At 51.9% G+C, this 17,887-nt stretch overlaps 2 long non-coding RNA genes across 4 annotated transcripts; one reads left to right on the top strand and one right to left on the bottom strand.

Annotated features, from left to right (window-relative positions):
* LOC120098906 (uncharacterized) lies at positions 1 to 4,586 on the bottom strand. Of its 3 annotated transcripts, none has more exons than XR_010060982.1 (3): positions 2,978 to 4,572; positions 1,264 to 2,248; positions 1 to 1,125 (listed from the first exon to the last, which is right to left on the bottom strand). It is a non-coding gene; the product is annotated as an uncharacterized LOC120098906 (long non-coding RNA). The 3 variants fall into 3 exon arrangements; XR_005497665.2 differs by lacking the exon at positions 1 to 1,125 and having other exon boundaries at positions 1,170 to 1,451; positions 1,756 to 2,248; positions 2,978 to 4,553; XR_010060981.1 differs by lacking the exon at positions 1 to 1,125 and having other exon boundaries at positions 1,170 to 2,248; positions 2,978 to 4,586.
* Positions 4,587 to 8,032: 3,446 nt separating this feature from the next.
* On the top strand, positions 8,033 to 16,955 carry LOC102551791 (uncharacterized). The gene is made up of 2 exons (XR_362050.5): positions 8,033 to 15,924; positions 16,313 to 16,955. It is a non-coding gene; the product is annotated as an uncharacterized LOC102551791 (long non-coding RNA).
* The last annotated feature ends 932 nt before the right edge of the window (positions 16,956 to 17,887 follow it).

The raw sequence follows: 17,887 nt of genomic DNA, 5'->3' as shown, positions 1-17,887 counted from the left end.
CAGCTGGGCCCCAGGATGAGACAAAGAACCAGAAGCCAAGCAGGTCAGGACGAGGGGCCTAGAGAGTCACTGACGGGTGGACAGCCTGCAGTGCCAGGGGTAGCAGAGCCCTGGGAGAGGACGGGAGAGCATCTCATGGGGAGCCACTCAGAGAAGCAGCACAGAGGTCAGGCTCAGACTCACCCATCACTGCTCCATGGGAGAGAGTGTGAGTGGCTGACCCCAGAGCACACAGGACCATGAACAGCGGATCGGGCTGGAACCCTGCAAAGAACACTGACCCCAGCATATCGTGTGCTAGAACTCTTAACATCTCTAGCCTGGCCTGCTCAAGGCAAGGTTTCCATCTCCACAGTGAATAAGGAAAACGGAGGCCCAGAGCCACCTAGGACAGTGAACGGGGGCTCTCTTGACACCCTGCCCAGGGGTACTAGGCCATTTCTTAGCCCCAGCTTTTGCACCAGTCTGCACCAGGATCTTTCCTAGCGGCAGAGCCACAGACAGCCCCTGACGTCTGCACTTTTCACCTCCTGCCCCCACTCAGGACCCCTAGCCCTTCCTTCAGCACCAAGAAGGCCAGGCTCTGGGCAAGGGCCCTGTTGCCAAAGCAGGGAGAAGCCCAGGATGCCTGTTCAGGACAGACAAGGTCCCACTGGACCTGGTAAGTCTGTCTGTCCACAGGTCTTCAGTTCACCCCACCCTCTAATGGTACTGGGCTCAGAAGTGCACAGAGTGTGAGAGAGAGGTCAGACATGTTTTTTTTCAAAATATCTGTTCATACCAGAACCAAAAATAGAATTTTCTTGTTTAATCACGTTTCCTCCTGGCTTTGGAAAGCGGCCTGGGCCTCTCTCTAACCTCCTGCCTCTGTGTATGTGTGCTAGGGTTCTAGATGGGTTTAGACAATGCACCCACCATGCCTGGCTCTAGACTGAGAAGACAAAGGGTCCTGGCCCCTCCCATCTCCAGCCCCACCCAACAGGTCACATTGCCATCCTGATGTTCACCACTGGGCTTGCTCAGCCCAGTCTGCTTTGGAGAGGTGTGCGGGTGAAATTACAGACTCCTGGAACTCAACTCTTCCGACTCATTAGTGGGTGCTTTGGGTTGGGGCCGAGAATCACCCTGGAATGGGAATCCCTGTGTGAGTCTCTGTGGACATTTCTAGATGTGTGTGTGTGTGTGTGTGTGTGTGTGTGTGTGTGTGTGTGTGTGTGCGCGTGTGTGTGCGCGCGCGCGCGCGTGCTTGCTTGCACTGCATACCTGCAATGCCAGTGAAGGCCAGAAGAGGGCGTTGGATCCCCTGGAACTGGAGTCACAAGTGGTTGTGAGCTGCCCTGGGTATGGTGATTCACGCTTGTGCCACTTGGAAAGTGGAGGCAGGAGGATCAGAAGTTCAGGGTCCTCTGGCTATACAGCAAGTTCAAGGCCAGCCAGAGCTACCAGTGACCCTGACCAAAACAAAAACAAAAAACGAAAAATATTTGAATCCTGTCCTGGTGTGGGGTTCACTGGTCCAAACCCACACACATAGGACTGAAGTGGAAACTTGGGGTTCTTCGGAAAGGCAGTTGTGTTGGATGGTGTTTTGCTGGGGCAAATGAGTGAACATTTCATGAGTGCAGACACGGGTGTGAAAGGAACGGTTCCCTGAAGCAGACACAGGGGAGAGGATGTTCTGCTAAAGCAAGCACGTGAAAGGACATGTGATAAAGGATTCTTTGCTAACGACACACATGTATTGGTCTGCCTTACATTGCATAGTTGAGCTCCATTTGTTGGGACACCATAGAGAGAAACACACCAAAAACCTTCTGGTGGTGTGCTGCGGTTGTTGCTTCCTGGGATTCGGGCTGATTGGCAGTGACGTCAGCTGAGACAGACACAGGAAAGGAGTACAAGGACGCAGCAGTGACTGGCTGAGCTCAGCTGGGCTCGCTTGCATAGCTAAACAAGTCTTCCCTGATGTTCACTTCACTGAGAGAGGCACAGCCAAGAACTTCTGCTGGCCTCCCGCCTGGCCCCTCCTGCTGACTCATGCTGTGCGAGGCTGCAGCCTGGCTGTCCCGAAGCCTGGCTGTCCCGCTAGGTAGTGCCACCGATGCTGATTCGAGCTGCTTTCCAGACCTGTGAACTGAACTGCTGATTTCCAGACGACGCAGATGGGAGTTGCTCCAAAGAGCCTTTGTAAACAGGTCCACCCTGACCCCCTGTCCTTTCTGTTCCATTATCTCTAGTGGGTGGTGGGCTAGAAGGGAGGTTAAAACATTTAAGAACCATCATTAAAAATAGGCTTTGAAAAAATTTAAAGTTACACAGACCCAGAGAAGATTGCCAGAACTCCCCCTCCCCTCTGCCTCCCTGGGAGGAGGGAAGCACTGTGCCTTGGCCCATCCTGCACAGAGGTAAACTGAAGACACTGGGGACTCTAGCTCTTGAGTCTTGCCCCAGGTCATTTTCTGAGCCTTCCTTGACTGGGACACACACACACACAGAGAGAGAGAGAGAGAGAGAGAGAGAGAGAGAGAGAGAGAGAGAGAGAGAGGGGAGAGGTAAAGAAGAGAGGAGGGGAGAGGAGAGGACAAGGAGAGGAGAGCACTTCCGGTGCTACTCCAGGGTTCAGCAGTTTCTTTCGACCAGGTCAAGCCAGTAGCAGGGCTGCCAGGCAGGGAGAGCAATGCCTGCCACTCGGTCATCCTTCATGGACCGTGGCAGCTTGCGCAGACCAGTACTGCTTCCTCCTACATCACCATTAGCACACAGTGAACCAGAAGGGTGGGTCAAAGAGCAGGTTCCACAGCAGACAAGTGCTCACACCCCAAACAAAGGAAGGTGCCTGCTTGAAGCGGGCTTGGGAGTGGCAGGGTAGGATCCAGTTATCACATCACTGTGACCTCTGAACCTAAGTGTGGCTGATCAGGGAAAGGCCCACGCTCCAGCCCTGTGGAGAGACGGCTCCCAGAAAGGAAAAGCGTACCATGGGCCCCCAGGCTGGCACCAGGGACCTGGCACCATGTGCCCACGCATGGGCTTTCCTGAGAGGTGAGTCTTCCCAGGGCTGTGAAGGACAGGAGAGAGGCTGTGAGTCTCTGTCGCAGGCCTCCTCCGTTCCGTGTGACGATTCCTTGTGTCTCCTATGACTCGTGTGCCCAGTGGTTTTGCTTACTATTGTGACATAGCAAGTGTTCCCTTTGATTATTTGTAGTGAACGAATGAATAGGTGAGTGATTCAGAGCCTGGCTTCCCCTAACTCTGAGTATGGGGTGGTCAGACACCCCCATAAACAGAGCAGGAAGCCTGAGGCTTTAGAGCCTGGGTGTGGAGGATCTGCAGAAGTGCTGGTTGAAGGACCCCCTGCTGGCTTCCGAGGGATGGACAGGCTTAGGGAGCAAACCTGCCTGGGTAGAGTGTCATCCAGATCCCGGGCTGGCTAGGGCTGGCAGGAGGCAGGCCTGGTGGGAGAGAGTGCCTAGTCCCACAAGCCTGCTACCCAGCCTGGGGTCCTCCACAGCCTGGGGCCCCTTTCTTCTGGGCTTCTCTAATCTCTGAGTCTGGTTGTCCACAGTGATTTGTGGCCCTGACAAGGTGAATTGTGGGTAAAGCGGCTGTCCAAATTGGGAACAAATTGGAACAGCAGCTCCAGCCGGCTGCCATCCATCACGGAGAACGGCTGCATCGGCGGTGCGGCCAACGGTTGCTCGCCTGTCCCAGAGGCAAAGAAAACAGCCCTCCTTTCACTTACAACGGGGTAGCCCTGGGGTGGCCGGGGGTAGGGGGGAGGCAAGGGAGAGGCTGAGCTTCCTCAGTCTTGGCATTTACTGGTCTGTCTTCCCTGCTGACTTCACTGTACATCCAGGCACCTCCTGAAATCCTGTGGCATGGCACTGGCCACCCGAATACCTAGAATTCTTTGTAACCATCATCCTCATCATCATGCTACTTGGCAGCTTAGGCTGTCCTCACTCTGGGTCTTCCTGCCTTAGCCCTGATACTGGGATTCTATATGTGAGTCATCGTGTTGATGTCTCACATGAAGATGTTCTCACGTTTATGAAATATTTAGGATGAAGTTTGTCTAAACTCCTGATTTTGTGCCACTTCTATAATCCCAACCCTGAGGAGGGAGAGAGACACAGGGGGATTGCTCAAAGTCCAAGGGCAACCTGGGCTCCAGAGACAGATAATAAAAACAAAGGAGTAGGCTGGAGAAAGAACCCACTGGGTGGAGTGTACAAGCCACAAGAGAGTTAGAACCTGGGGCTGGAGAGATGGCTCAGTGGTTAAGAGCACCGACTGCTCTTCCTGAGGTCCTGAGTTCAAATCCCAGCAACCACATGGTGGCTCACAACCATCTGTAATGAGATCTGATGCCCTCTTCTGGTGCATCTGAAGGCAGCTACAGTGTACTCATATACAATAAAATAAAATCTTAAAAAAATAAATTTATAAAAAAAAAAAAAAAGAACCTGAGGTGAGATCCCCAACACCCACACAAAAGAGGTCTGGTACAAGTGCGTGTAACCCCAGTGCTGAGGGAAGGCAGGCCAGGCGGTTCAGTGGTAGCGCACATCTTTATTCACAGCACTTAGGGGGCAGAGGCAGGCGGATCTCTGAGTTCAAGGCTAGCCTGGTCTACAGAGACAGAGCCAAGTTCCAGGACAGCCAGAGCTACACGGAGAAAACCCCTGTAACAAAACAGAAGGATCCCTGGGTTTACTGGCCAGCGGGTCTAGCCAATCGGTACACAAGGCTGCACACACAAAGTTCAGTGTTAGAAATCTCCAATACAAAATGCTGGACGGTGGACAGTCACGAAAGCAGGAGTCCCTGGTGACATAGGAGAATCCATTACCAAATAAATATTGCATGTGACACAAACCTTAGCTCCCGAGAGTGACTCCTCAGTGGCTCCCAACGCTGAGGCCAAAGAGCCACCAGCAAGCACAGTGGTAGTGGCCACGGTCTTTCTGTCACTCAGCCCCGGAACTGCAGAGCACCAAGGCTGGGCGCGTGGGGGAGGGGGCGGCCCAGAGTCAGTACTTGGATGTTTGGCTACCCAGTAAGCCCTAGATGTGGAGCCTCAGGGAAGCAGGACAGAAAGACAGGGAAAGGAGGTGAGAGACAGCTAGGTGTGTAAAGTGTGTGCGGTGCAAGCAGAGAGGACTGCATTTGACCTCTGAACCAGGTGAGAAGCCAGCTGCTCGGCTAGCAGGGCTGGAGGGTACTCGCAGGGTATCGTGGTTCCTCTTCTGTGCTCCAGAGGCACATGCACTCACACAGTGTGCGCACAGTCAGACCGGGCAGAGTCTGGAGAGGGGTGGGGGTGGGGTGCATTTTAAAAGACTAGGGAAATTAGGGGCATGGAGAGGAAATTTCGCCCCACACCCAGGAGCCTTGTCTGAGAATCAACAATTCCAGCACACACACTCGCAGGCCCTGCCCTGCGATATCTCTTTGGTGCTGGCCACCTTTGAGATGTCACTCCACGTGCCACCAACACCCACCGTGAGACAAGGTCACTGCAAAGACGGTGGCTGCTGTGCGCTGCTCTGAGAAGCCGCCTATGCTCTTGGGTGCTCTCGCTTGCGCTCTCTCTCTCTCTCTCTCTCTCTCTCTCTCTCTCTCTCTCTCTCTCTCATTCTCTCCCAGTTTTTTTTGTTTTTGAGAGAGGGTTTCTCTGTGTAGCCCTGGCTGTCCTGGAACCCACTCTGTAACCCAGGCTGGCCTCGAACTCAGAGATCCACCTGCTTCTGCCTCCCAGGTGCTAGGACTAAAAGGTGTGAACTACCACCATCAGGTTTTAAGCAACTCTCTTTACTCTCATACTTAAATATGATTTAATGAACTCCAAAACTGGGCTGGAGAGATGGCTCAGCAGTTAAGAGCACCGACTGCTCTTCCAGAGGCCCTGAGTTCAAATCCCAGCAACCACATGGTGGCTCACAACTCATCTGTAAAGGGATCTGGTGTCCTCCTGGTGTGTTTGAAGACGGCTACAGTGTACTCATGTATAATAAGTAAATCTTTTAAAAAAATAAACTCCAAATCTGCTTCACACTGGCTGATTCTGAAATCCTTTGGTGTAGTAAACTCAGTCTGCTTTGGGCTACCACTGTAGTTCAGCAGGTAGAGAGAGGAGCTTGTTGCCAAACCTGAGGACCTAAGTTCGAACCCAGGTGGCGGAAGGAGAGAACTGAGTGTCCTCTGATTTCCACATACACAGTAAATGAAGGTTCTTAAGGGTTCTTAAAGATTAAGAAAATTCCTCGGGCTGGGGGGTCTCTGTTCTGGCTGTAGTCGACCTCAGGGTTCGTGTGTGTGTGTGTGTGTGTGTGTGTGTGTGTGTGTGTGTGTGTGCGCACGCGCGCGCATGCGTGCAATGAGTTAGAAAAAAAAGGCTAAAAAAAAAAAAATCACCTCCCAAAGATGCATTCACTATGTAAACCCAGACCCCATAAGCATAACCTACAGACAAGGATCTTAAAAGGCAAGCTAGTACTGGTTTTCTCAAATCTCCCCTAAATGCTGTCAGACACCCTGGTAAGAGCTCTGGCTGCCCAGAGAGGCTGACGTGGGTCTGGAGAGCGAGAGACATCCCTGCAAGCAAGGAATGCTGCCGGTTGGCAGTTAGCAGCTGAGAAGATGAGGGAAGATGGCCCTCTGACGGGTGTGAAGGCGCTCCACCAGCAAACACCCGGACGGGGCTTCTGGCCTCCTGAGTCGTGACTTTTTCTGGTGTTTGGAAATGCCAAGTTGGTTATAATTTACCACAGCACCAGGAAAGCAATGGAGGCACGAGTGCTGTGCAGTGCGGAGAGGATGGTCGGTGCCCTGAGAACACTGTGTGCCTCTAGAGGTAGTCAGCGCTTTTCCCATCAGACCAATCCTGTCACTCGCAACTCAGTGTCCAACTGACATCCTCACCTGACTCAGGCCATGGTGTAACTAGCACAGTGCTGAGCACCTGCAGTCCCAGCACTAGAGAAGGGGAGGCAGGAGGACCTCGCAGTTTGGGATCAAGCTGAATGCGGGCCAGCCTGGGTTTACGGTTGATAGTTAATGGGTTGGCTGTTTTGCTTTTTCATGTCATAATCCTTTTTTTCTCCTCTTGTTATTTGCTGATTTCCTATTTGTATGCCATGAAATACCCTGTCCATCTTCCGTTCTTGTCTTTATTTGGGGTTTGGTTTGGTTTTAGGCAGGGTTGCTGGTCCTCAGACTCAGTATGTAGCTGGGGATGGCCTGGAACTCCTGACCCTCCTGTCTCAGCTTCTCAGACATGGAAGACACAGGAGTAAGCAACCGGGGCTTATCAGGTGCTACAGATGAGAGCCAGAGTCTCAAGCATGCTAGGCAAGGGTTCTACCAACTAGGCCCGGTCAGCAGTCTGGGCTAACCTTGTCAACGTGATGGGATTTAATCATCTGGAAGGCTCATCCGTGCACACGTGTTGAAGGTGGCGTAGAGTTTGCCTGAGGCTGGGAGACCCAGCCTGACAGTGAGCTATTCTCCCTGTGGACTGGGCTGGGAAGTCAGCTGTCTAACGGCCTTTGTCTCTGTCTGCCTCCTAATCACCACCCCACCATGAAAGTGCCGTATGCTGAAGCCACAGTGAAGACAAACCCCTCATGGCTCCAGTCACCTGGCAGTTAGCACTATTGTCACAGCAATAAGGAAAGTGGAGGAGACACAGAGACAGCTCAGTGGTTAAGAGCATTTGCTGCTCTTGCAGAAGATGGGGTTTGGTTCCCAAGACTTGTATTGGGTGGTTCACAGCTATCCATTAACTCCAGACCCAGGGGATCAGACACCCTCTTCTGGCCTCTGTGGCCACCCATAAGTGTCAGACACACAGAGATATAAAGGAAAAAGGGTCCAGTGTGGTGGTGCAGGTCTTTAATCCCAGCACTCAAGAGGCAGAGGCAGGAGGATCCCTGAGTTCAAGGCCAGCCTGGTCTACACAGTGTGTTCCAAGGACAGCCATGGCAATATGGGGAGGAGGAGGATGGGGAGGGAGGGGGACGGGGGACAGGAAGAGGAGGGGAAAGAGGAGAATAAATCTTTGAAAGAAAAACAGAAAAATCAGATCTCTGACCCCATAATCCAGCTTTCTGTGTGAAGAAAATGACCCGGGTTTACATAGTGAGGAAAGAGAGGAACAGTGGGCATGTGACAAGAGGTGCACTCATAAATCACAGCACAGCCAGGCTGAGGGCACTGTCCAGCCTGGGGGCACCATCCAGGCTGGGGGCACCGTCGTGGTTGCAAGCCACGTACGTTCCCATGCCCATCATAAAATAGTGAGTGAAAGCCAGCCATGAAGGCAGTATGCATGCACACGATACGCATATATTCATGGGTTCAGGTGAACGGGATCACCAAGCATTGTGAGCATGAAGGCAACCCTCTGCCTCCTTTCCCCAAGCAGGCAGCCCCTCCCTCTGCGGTGGCAGCCCCTCCCTCTTCGGTGGCAGCCCCTCCCTCTTCGGTGGCAGCCCCTCCCTCTACGGTGGCAGCCCCTCCCTCTGCGGTGGTAGCCACTCAGTGTTATTCCCCTGTGTGCTTTTAAATATTTACTACCTCTGGATGCACCCATAAGCAGGGCCTAACACTACGGTGCATTTTTACGTCTTAATAAACAGGAGGCAGCTTGGTGGGACCCACTCCCTCTCAGCCAACACCGGGTGTGAGCATTTAATCTATCTTGATAACTTGCATCGTGAGTTCATTAATTTTAACTGCTGTCAAGAATTCCATTTCCGAGAGTGGGCCCCGTTTTATTTCCTCTCCCTCTGGCTGGTAAAAGCTGAGGTTATTGACAAGGCTGTTGGCTCTGACGTGCTGGGTCCTGCGGCTTTCCTTGTGTACACAAGTGAGGCTGTCTCTGGGGATCTGAAGCCCGGCACCCAGCAGCCAAGGTTCCCTCTTCCGGGACACTGCTTTGTGCTTCTAGGTCGGCACTAAGGGGAGTGTAGCTGTCTCATTTGCTTCCCCAGAGGGCTTGGCTCTCGAGCTTTCCCGGCTGCTAGGAGGACACAGTGTCTCCAGATGAGGATCTGGAGGCCATTATCCTTCCCTGTCCTGTGACCGTGCAGTGCCCTGCACTCTGTCAGACGCCACCACTAGATACTCAGAACCTGGACCTCACCTCTGATCCAAGTCAGGGTGTCTGTTGGACAAAATGAAGCCTCCTGCCTGTAATTCCCAGGGTGTGGATCTTGCTCTTCAGAACAGAGGGCAGCCTAAGACATTAAGGGCAGTGTAAGGAGAGCTGGCAGTGAGACAACTCTGAGGTAAGGGTGTAAGACTGCAGACTGCAGCACAGGCAAGCACCTCCAGGGGGCCCAGTAGGCTCCCGGGACTTGGGGGAGGAGGCTGGCTGACCACTCTGAGGTGTGAGCCCAAGGTTGCAGGGCACCCTGGTCCTGACTCAGATGCAGGTCTGGGAGATGCTCCTCTCTGATTTTTGAAAGGGCAGCATTCACTGGTCTGTGGGCTCCTAGCAGGTTCCTGTCCCCTGAGGTCTGATGCCTCCCTGTCTCAAAATGGGATGCAGGAGGCTTAAAATGAGAAAGCCTGTTCCAGAACATGTGGCTTATGGGAAAGCTGTGGCCAAATCAATGATAAAAACCCTTGAGCAAACACGGCTACTTTTAATATTTTTTTAAATGTTCTGATTTGGATTGCAAAAGAAATTAAATTAAGAACTGAGACTCCAGGTCAGAGCCCGGCTGCTCTCACTGGTTTTTAATCTCCCATTAAATGATATTTCTTCTGATAGCTTTAGTCAGCTTGTTCAATGTAATGACCCAGGACATGCAGCCTGCTGACCCTCACTCCTTCTCTGTAGTCAAGGAGAGGGTACCACAGGCAGCCAAGTTAACATGCCTCTTAGCATGACAGTGGGTAGATGGGCCACAGTAACAGAAGCTGAGGAGCAGGCATAGCAGAATTGTGTAAGCATTGCTTAATCCCAAATTAGAGGTGAGCCACCTGAAACTCAAGAAAGTAAGAATTTTTCTTTTTTCTTTTTTTTTTTTTTTTTTGCTTTTTTTCGGAGCTGGGGACCGAACCCAGGGCCTTGCGCTTCCTAGGCAAGCGCTCTACCACTGAGCTAAATCCCCAACCCCAAAGTAAGAATTTTTCTAAGCCACAGAAGCCAGTGTAAAACCCAGGTGTCTTAGTCAGGGTTCCTGTTCCTGCACAAACATCATGACCAAGAAGCAAGTTGGGGAGGAAAGGGTTTACTCAGCTCACACTTCCACATGGCTATTCATCACCAAAGGAAGTCAGGACTGGAACTCAAGCAGGTCAGGAAGCAGGAGCTGATGCAGAGGCCAAGGAGGGTGCTGCTTCCTGGCTTGCTTCCCCTGACTTGCTTATAGAACCCAGGACCACTAGTCCAGGGATGGCTCCACCCACAATGGGCCAGATCCTCCCACTCTTGATCACTAATTGAGGAAATGCCTTACAGCTGGGTCTCATGGAGGCATTTCCTCAAGGGAGGCTCTTTTCTCTGTGATGACTCCAGCTTGTGTCAAGTTGACATACACGCCCAGTCAGGACACCAGGTGTGAGGACATCCAGCCATAGGTGTGGGATGAACCCACTGCTCTAGTGTGGTCCCCAAATCTCCACTGGCTTTCAGGGTATCGCTGGGGACAGAGAGCTCAGTCTGGGAGAAAGGCTGGCTCTCCATCTCTGAGATCTTGTTTGATGAGAGTCACAGTTCTCACACCTGGGCCCTTCCTGCCTGTGATGGCAGACAAAGACACAAACAGCAATGCTGAAAAGGTCAGATCTGAGCTACAAAGGAAGTTCAGTACACATTTTGTGAGAACAAGGCTGGGTGGCTGGGTGGCTGGGTAACAGTGCTGAAGTCTTCATGGAGGATGTGGTGGTTTGAATAAGAATGGCTCACCTATTGATCGCTTAGTCATCAGGAGTGGCACTACTTGAGAAGGATTAGGAGGCATGACCTTAACAGAGGAAATGCGTCACTGGGGATAGACTTTGAGGTTTCAAGAGCCCAATCCAGGCCTAGTCTCTCTCTCTCTCTCTCTCTCTCTCTCTCTCTCTCTCTCTCTCTCTCTCTTTTCTTTTTTTTCGGAGCTGGGGACCGAACCCAGGGCCTTGCATTTGCTAGGCAAGCGCTCTACCACTGAGCTAAATCCCCAACCCCAAGGCCTAGTGTCTCTTTCAGCTGCCTGTGGATCCGGATACAGAACTCTCAGCTTCTCTAGCATCATGTCTGCCTGCACCCTGCCATGCTTCCTGCCATGATGATAGTGGACTGAACCACTGAACTGTAAGCCAGCCCCAGTTAAATTCTCTCTTTTATAAGAGCTGCTGTGGTCGTAGTGTCTCTTCTCAGCAAGAGAAATTGCCTGTTTCATCGGCAGACATAATACTGTCCGGAACAAGGACATACTGTGTGAAATAGTCGACTGATAGTTCTGCCAAGAGAGGGTAAACTGTCCTTCATAATCCTGCTTTACAAAGGTCTGTCAGGGGAACCTGGGCCAAAAAGCTGATGTCAGATGCTCCAACGTTATAAGACATTAGGGGTTGTCCACGTGGTCTGCTGTCTCTACAACTGTTTAAGTTTGAGAAGCTATGTTGGGTGCTTCCTACATACTCAGGTAATGTTTAAGTCATTCCCAGATTTCTGACGGGGTTGAAGACTGGTTATAGTCTCATAGTCAAACTCATGCTATTTAACATCAAGAGAGAAGTTATAGGGTGGAAGACATGTTTTTCAGGTGTGCTACAGGCTAAAATCCAAACATAGCCCAGGAATGAGGGTAGAGGACTTTGTCTCACTGACAAATATGACGGACTGGATGTCATTTGTGTATCACACTGAGTAATTTACATAAATGTTATAGTTTTGTTCAATTCATGTCTGGAGAAGAGGGTTTTTTTTTCCCACTTTTTTTTCTTTTCTTTTTTTCGGAGCTGGGGACCGAACCCAGGGCCTTGTGCTTGCTAGTCCATTTTTTTATTGGAGAGAAAAGGTGAGGTGTAGGGTGGTTCTAATGCTAAGGCTCTCCTCCCTAATTTGTTCTTGATCCATCAGTAAAGATGCTAGAGGCCAGTGAGCTGTGCAGAATAGACTAAACTTCTGAGTCCCTGAAGGCAAGCTAGCAGACGAGAGAGAGAGAGAGAGAGAGAGAGAGAGAGAGAGAGAGAGAGAGAGAGAGATGGGCAGAGCAACCATAGGCAGCTTCTCCAGCTGGGAGGCTGGAGTTTGCTTCATCTGTGGATCCAATATTCTGTGTGTCAGGGCTGGTAGCGTTGTTCGTTCCCAGAGCTTAGAGCAGGGCAGCAAAAGCTACACACACAGCAGAGAATACTAAGACGGAGATGGGAACCTCAAGAGGAAGCCAGCCTTGGCTGAGGTAGAAGATCTAATGATGAGGGAGGGTAGAGCTATTGAGAAAGATGACTTTCAAGGTGTGTGTCTTCTGAGTGATGACTTGCAAGGTGTGTGCCCTCTGAGTTGTAGAGGCCGTGCCTCCACCAGACCTGTGTGCACCGTCACACACACCAGACCTGTGTGCACACACACCTAGTTGTACTTCCTTAGCCCCCCCCACCATAGGCCTTGTGAGGTGTGGGCATCACGAATAGCATGCAGACATGTGCATATACACCCATGCCAATGTTCTCACTATGCACACCAACCTGGGAGTTCATGAACCGTCATCCTGGAGAAAGTTCCCAAGGATCCTGTGGTCCTACACAGAGCAAGAAGGACTATCCTTTTTCTCTACTTAGAGAGGCTGAGTCTTGGAGGAGGGGTGATTTCTGTGAAGGAAAATTACGAGGATGAGGGGTGATGAAGTGGACAGGTGAGAGTTCTGTGGAAAGTCAGTTGTGTTGGATGGAGTTTTGTTGGGACAAACACATGAAGGGACGTTTCATTAAAGTGGACACAGGTGTGAAAGGCCAAGGCAGACTTGTGAAGGGATGTTTTTGCTGAAGCAGACACAGGAGAGGGGATGCAAACTTGTGAAAGGACACATAATGAAGCATTCTTTGCTAACAGCACGCATGCATTGGTCCACCTTATGTTGCACCGTTGAGCTGCATTTGTTGGGACTCCATAGAGAGAAATGTACCAAAAACCTTCTGGTGGCTGCTGCAGGTTCTTGCTGCTTCTGTGGATTCAGGCTGAGTGGCAGAGTGACGTCAGCTGAGACAGATGCGCGTGCAGAGGCAAGACACGTGGAGGAGACCTGACGTTCAGAGAGAATATAAAAGGATTCGACGGACAGCGATGGGGGCTGAGCCAGGCTTGCTGGTCGTGTGGGTCTTAGGCCTTAGTTGAACTTCGCTTTCCTGAGAGAGGCACAGCCGAGAGCTTCTGGCATTCCTCCTGATCCCTCCTGCTGAATGGAGCCGCTGAGGCTGAGGCCTGGCTGTCTCTGCTAGGGAGTGCCACTGCTGCTGACTCCCGTTGGCAATCCTGACTCTATCAAACTGGACTGCTGGTGCATCTGTGAGGTGTTTGCAAGTAGATGGAGCTCCTGCCGCTCACCTGTGAACTGAACTGCCGATTTCCATACAACGCAGACGGGAGTTGCTCCAAAGAACCTTTCTAAACAGGTACACACACACACACACACACACACACACACACACACACACACACACACCGTGTGTCCTCCCCATCCTTTCTTTCCCACTACCTCTGGTGGGTGGTGGGCTACAGGGAGGTTAAAAAGTATTTAAAAAACCATCATTAGAAGTAGGTTTTTTAAAAATTAAAGCTCAGGGTTCAGCTTGCACTTATTAGTCAGCTCTCAGTACCCTAGAGCTGGAGACAGGAGACTGCCCTGAGGGGGCTAAATAGGCAGCTCCGAGGGTTCACTGTAGTAGTTGGAACACCCCGCCCCCTTCTTCTTTCAGGCTTCACTCAGGGCCCTCATGCTACAGTCACATGCTTCTCTCTTGAGATAGGGGGAATTCATGGACATGCGTGTAAGGCGTGTGTGCTCTTACACATGTGTAAGACATGGGGTGCCCTCTAACTTATTGCCTTGAGGCAGGCTCTCTGTCTGGACTGGAATCTCATCATATAGGCTCTACTAGCCGTGCAGTGAGTTCTTGGGGCTCCCCGGGCCTCATGTCTTCAATACCAGAGTTATAGGCACAGCCATGCATACAGAGCAAGTGTCTTACCCCCTGGGTCATCTCCCCAGGCCCCTGTCTGGTGGTCCATTGTCCCTTAGTTGCGTCTGACATATCACCCTGTCCACTGGGACTGGTCTCAGCTCCAAGCACCAGCTCTGTTCCCTCTCAGAGGGCCAGGGGATAAGGGAATTTCCCCTATTGAGGTTTTGCGTCACCTTTAAGCCGTGGGGAGTGGGGAGGCCAATATTCTGCTCACTGGTTCTTGGAGACTTGAATTAGCGGGACATTGGCTGGGGCTGGGACATGGCTCCACGGCATCCGTTTGCACTGAGCTGTGACCACATCCATCCATCCATCCATTTGCCACCACGAGTTTCTGTGACCACACCATGCTCACTGATGGTCTTCCAACTCACCCCTGGGGAGATGGGAGCTTTCAGCCTGTGGATCCTGAGCAAACCCTGCTTCCTTTCTGCTCCAGGAAACAAACCGGAGAGCCACAAAAGGCTGGGCCCCAAGGAAGGGGCAGAGTCCCTAGGCTACCCCTACTCTAGTGTCACCCCGTGTAACCCTGCTCTGCCTGGCTGCTGATGCTCCCTCCCAGGTCAACCCAACATCCCCACCTTCAAGATGACTGAGAGAACAGCTTCTTCTTGAAACCTCTGGACACAGAGCATGTCCACCTCATGCATCTGTACAGCTTCTGTGTCCGAGCCTCCTGCAGAAAGACAGAGAAGGATCCGTGTCCTAGACTAAACTGAGATTTATTTTTGGAGTCTCAGGGCCAAGGTCTCCCTTTAGTGGCCAGCAGACATGGGCGGCAGTCACAGCCTACCTTCTGAAGCCCATCAAAGTGGTTGGAAGCTGGGCTAGCTCCCAGCAGGGATACCAGTGTCTCAGCCTTGATGGGGAGAAAGGCATGAGGCTGTAGAGCCAGGGGACACAGTCTAAAGCCTTGTGGGGGCTTGGGATGCGGCTCAGTTGGGAGTGCTTGCCTAGAAGCACAGCGCCCTGGTTTGCGTCCCAGCACTGTGTGAAGCAGGCACAGTGGTACACGCCTGTCCTCCCAGCGCTCAGGAGGGAAACAGGAACTTCAGAAGAGCAGTAGCATCCTTTCCCTGGGGCCATAAATAGAACCGGGTATGGTGGTGCATGCCTTTAATTCCAACCAAAGTAGGTAGATCTCAGAGTTGGAGGCCAGTCGGGGCTGTGTCTCGATACCTCGTCTCAAAATAATACCTCGTCTCAAAGTGGTGTGAGAACTGCCCATGGGGTGGCCAAATGCAAGAAGCCTCAGAATTCAAGATAAATTCGGTACTGAGTGGGGGTGGGGCTCTGAGTTCCAAGTAGAGAATCCAGGGGCCACACTCTACACCCAGCCCTGCGCTCACTGCTCCCAAGGGGACTTGGAAGCTTAGATGCCCATGTGTACAGAATCTGTATGGAGGAAACGGTGTGTGTGTGTGTGGGGGGGGTCACTGAACTAAGACCCTCTCTAGGAGCAAGGGACCATGGCAGCTATGTTGGAGAGAGCTGGGCAACGCGCTGAGGAGCCTGGGTGCTACAGACCACTGCAGCCCGTGTCCCAGTGAGCTCACCACAGACCCCAGCCCAGGCCTACCTCAGGAGACTGTGAGAGTTATAGTCTGCAAGACAGCAAGCCGACCAGCCCCACACCTACCTCCACTAATCCACCATCAGCTCAGTCACACCAGGTCACATGCTGCGTGCAATGCTTAGAAACTCCCAGCTAAGCAAGTGCCTGACTTCCAGCTGGGAAAGCAGGTAAGGCTATATCTCTGTGTGAGTGAACATGTGCATGTGCATGTGTGTGTGTGTGCGCGCATGTGCATGCACGAGTGTGTACATATGAGTATGTGCATGTGTGTGTGCAAGTATGTGCATGAGTATGTATGCATGTGTGAGTGTGCACACAAGTATGTGCATGTGTGTGCATGTGTGTGTGCAAGCATGTGCATTTGAGTGTGTGGTATGTATGCATGCATGCATTGTGTGTGTACGCAAGTGAGTGTGTGTGTATGTGTGTGTGTGTAAGTGAGTATGTGCATATGAGTGTATGTGCATGTGTGTGTGTGCATGTAAAGGCCAGAGGACAGTCATAGATGTCTGGCATACAAAAGTCACATTTAAAATTGATATCTTTATTTGTGAGTTTGTGTACACAAGCTCCTATGTGTGCGGATGCGGATGCCGGGGCAAGCCAGAAGAGATCGGTGAATCTCCCAGAGCTGGAGTTCCAGATGACGTTCGCCCAGTAGCTCTGCAAAGGCCACAAGCATCGTTGCCCACTGAGCATCTTTTCAGTCCTCCATCAACTTCTGAAAACATCATTTTATGGACACAAGTGTATGTGCACCGAACGAGTTCAAGGCCTGCAGAGGCCAGAAGAGGAGGCTGTCAGATCCCCTGAAACTACAGTATAGATAGTTGAGTTGTGAATTACCTTGTGGGTGCTGAGAAACAAACCCAGGTCCTCTGGAAGAACAGCAAGTGCACTAAACAACTGCGTATTCCACACACACCCTTTTAAGATGGGGTCCTGCCCCACCCCACCCCATCCCACCCCGCTGGCCTGCAGCTCACTAGATAGCCTAGGCTGACTGGCTAGCAAGTCTGTCTCTGTTACCTGGGGGCATGCTCGCCCATGTGTGCGTGCGTGTTTAATGTCAGACCTGGGATTATGACGCTGCCTGGATTCTCTTTCTGTGGAGACTTCATGCTTGTTGCACACGTGTCTCCCAGCCTGGAAATCTGTGTTGGCCGAGAGAATAAATAGTATGAGAACAGCCATCATTCTCCAGCGTTGGCCACCATCAAGGGTCGGAAGACAATGCAGCTAAATGCAACAGAGAAAACCACAGAATGGGGGGGGAGTGGGGAGAAAGTCCTCCCAGGGAGATCTGACCAAGCTTGAGCAAAGCCCAGATGCTTTCTGCCTCTGGGCAGGAGTGCACTTGGCATGGTCCGGGGTTCACCATGAGAGGCTGAAGGAGGAACGGGGAGTGAGGGCTGGGAGGCAAGGACCTGCCCATGCTCACACAGCTTGAGTGAGGGGGAGCTGAGGGGACAGACAGGGTCTGACTGGGGTCTGACTGGGGTCTTCACAGGAGCAAATGGTCAGGTGAGAGATTGGTGCTGGCTAGGAGGCCGCTGGACTCACACAGTGGGTACTGGCAGTTGGGGGGGAAGGGTGGTGATGGGGGTGTGGGTATATTTAGAATGTAGAGCTGGCATACTTTGCTGACAGTCTCTCTTTGCAAAGTGTCTGTTTTTACATAACAAACCACCCCCAGTCCTCGGTGGCTTAAAATGACCACAGTTCTGCACAAGAATCTGCAGGCATCAAGGGGCTCCCTGGAAGCAGCTTCCCTTCTAGGACTGGATGCCCACATGCTGGCGGGCATGCGCAGATGGTGGTTAGCCGGCACTGGACCTGCAAACCTGGGCCTCTCTTCACCGGATCTCTGAAGGTGTCCTTGAGAATTTCATGCCACAGTAGATGACATCCAACAAGTATCCAGGAAACCAGGGGTGGCAGCAAGGCTTCCTGTGACTTGCTTTGAAAGTCTGGGACATGGGTTCCACCGCTGCCTTTGATCCAGAGAATCACCAAAGTGTGATGGGTTGGGCAGAGACTTCGTCCCACAATTCGAAGGAAGACTTGCCCGGGTGTAAGGGAAGAAGCTAATGGGCAGCTGAAGAACTCTCACCCAGTGATGTCACCCGC

The sequence above is a fragment of the Rattus norvegicus genome, chromosome 20 (genome assembly GCF_036323735.1).
Source record: "Rattus norvegicus strain BN/NHsdMcwi chromosome 20, GRCr8, whole genome shotgun sequence".
Classification (NCBI taxonomy): domain Eukaryota; kingdom Metazoa; phylum Chordata; class Mammalia; order Rodentia; family Muridae; genus Rattus; species Rattus norvegicus.
The sequence above is the reverse complement of the archived record's forward strand: the minus strand, read 5'-3'. Positions and strand labels throughout refer to the sequence as shown.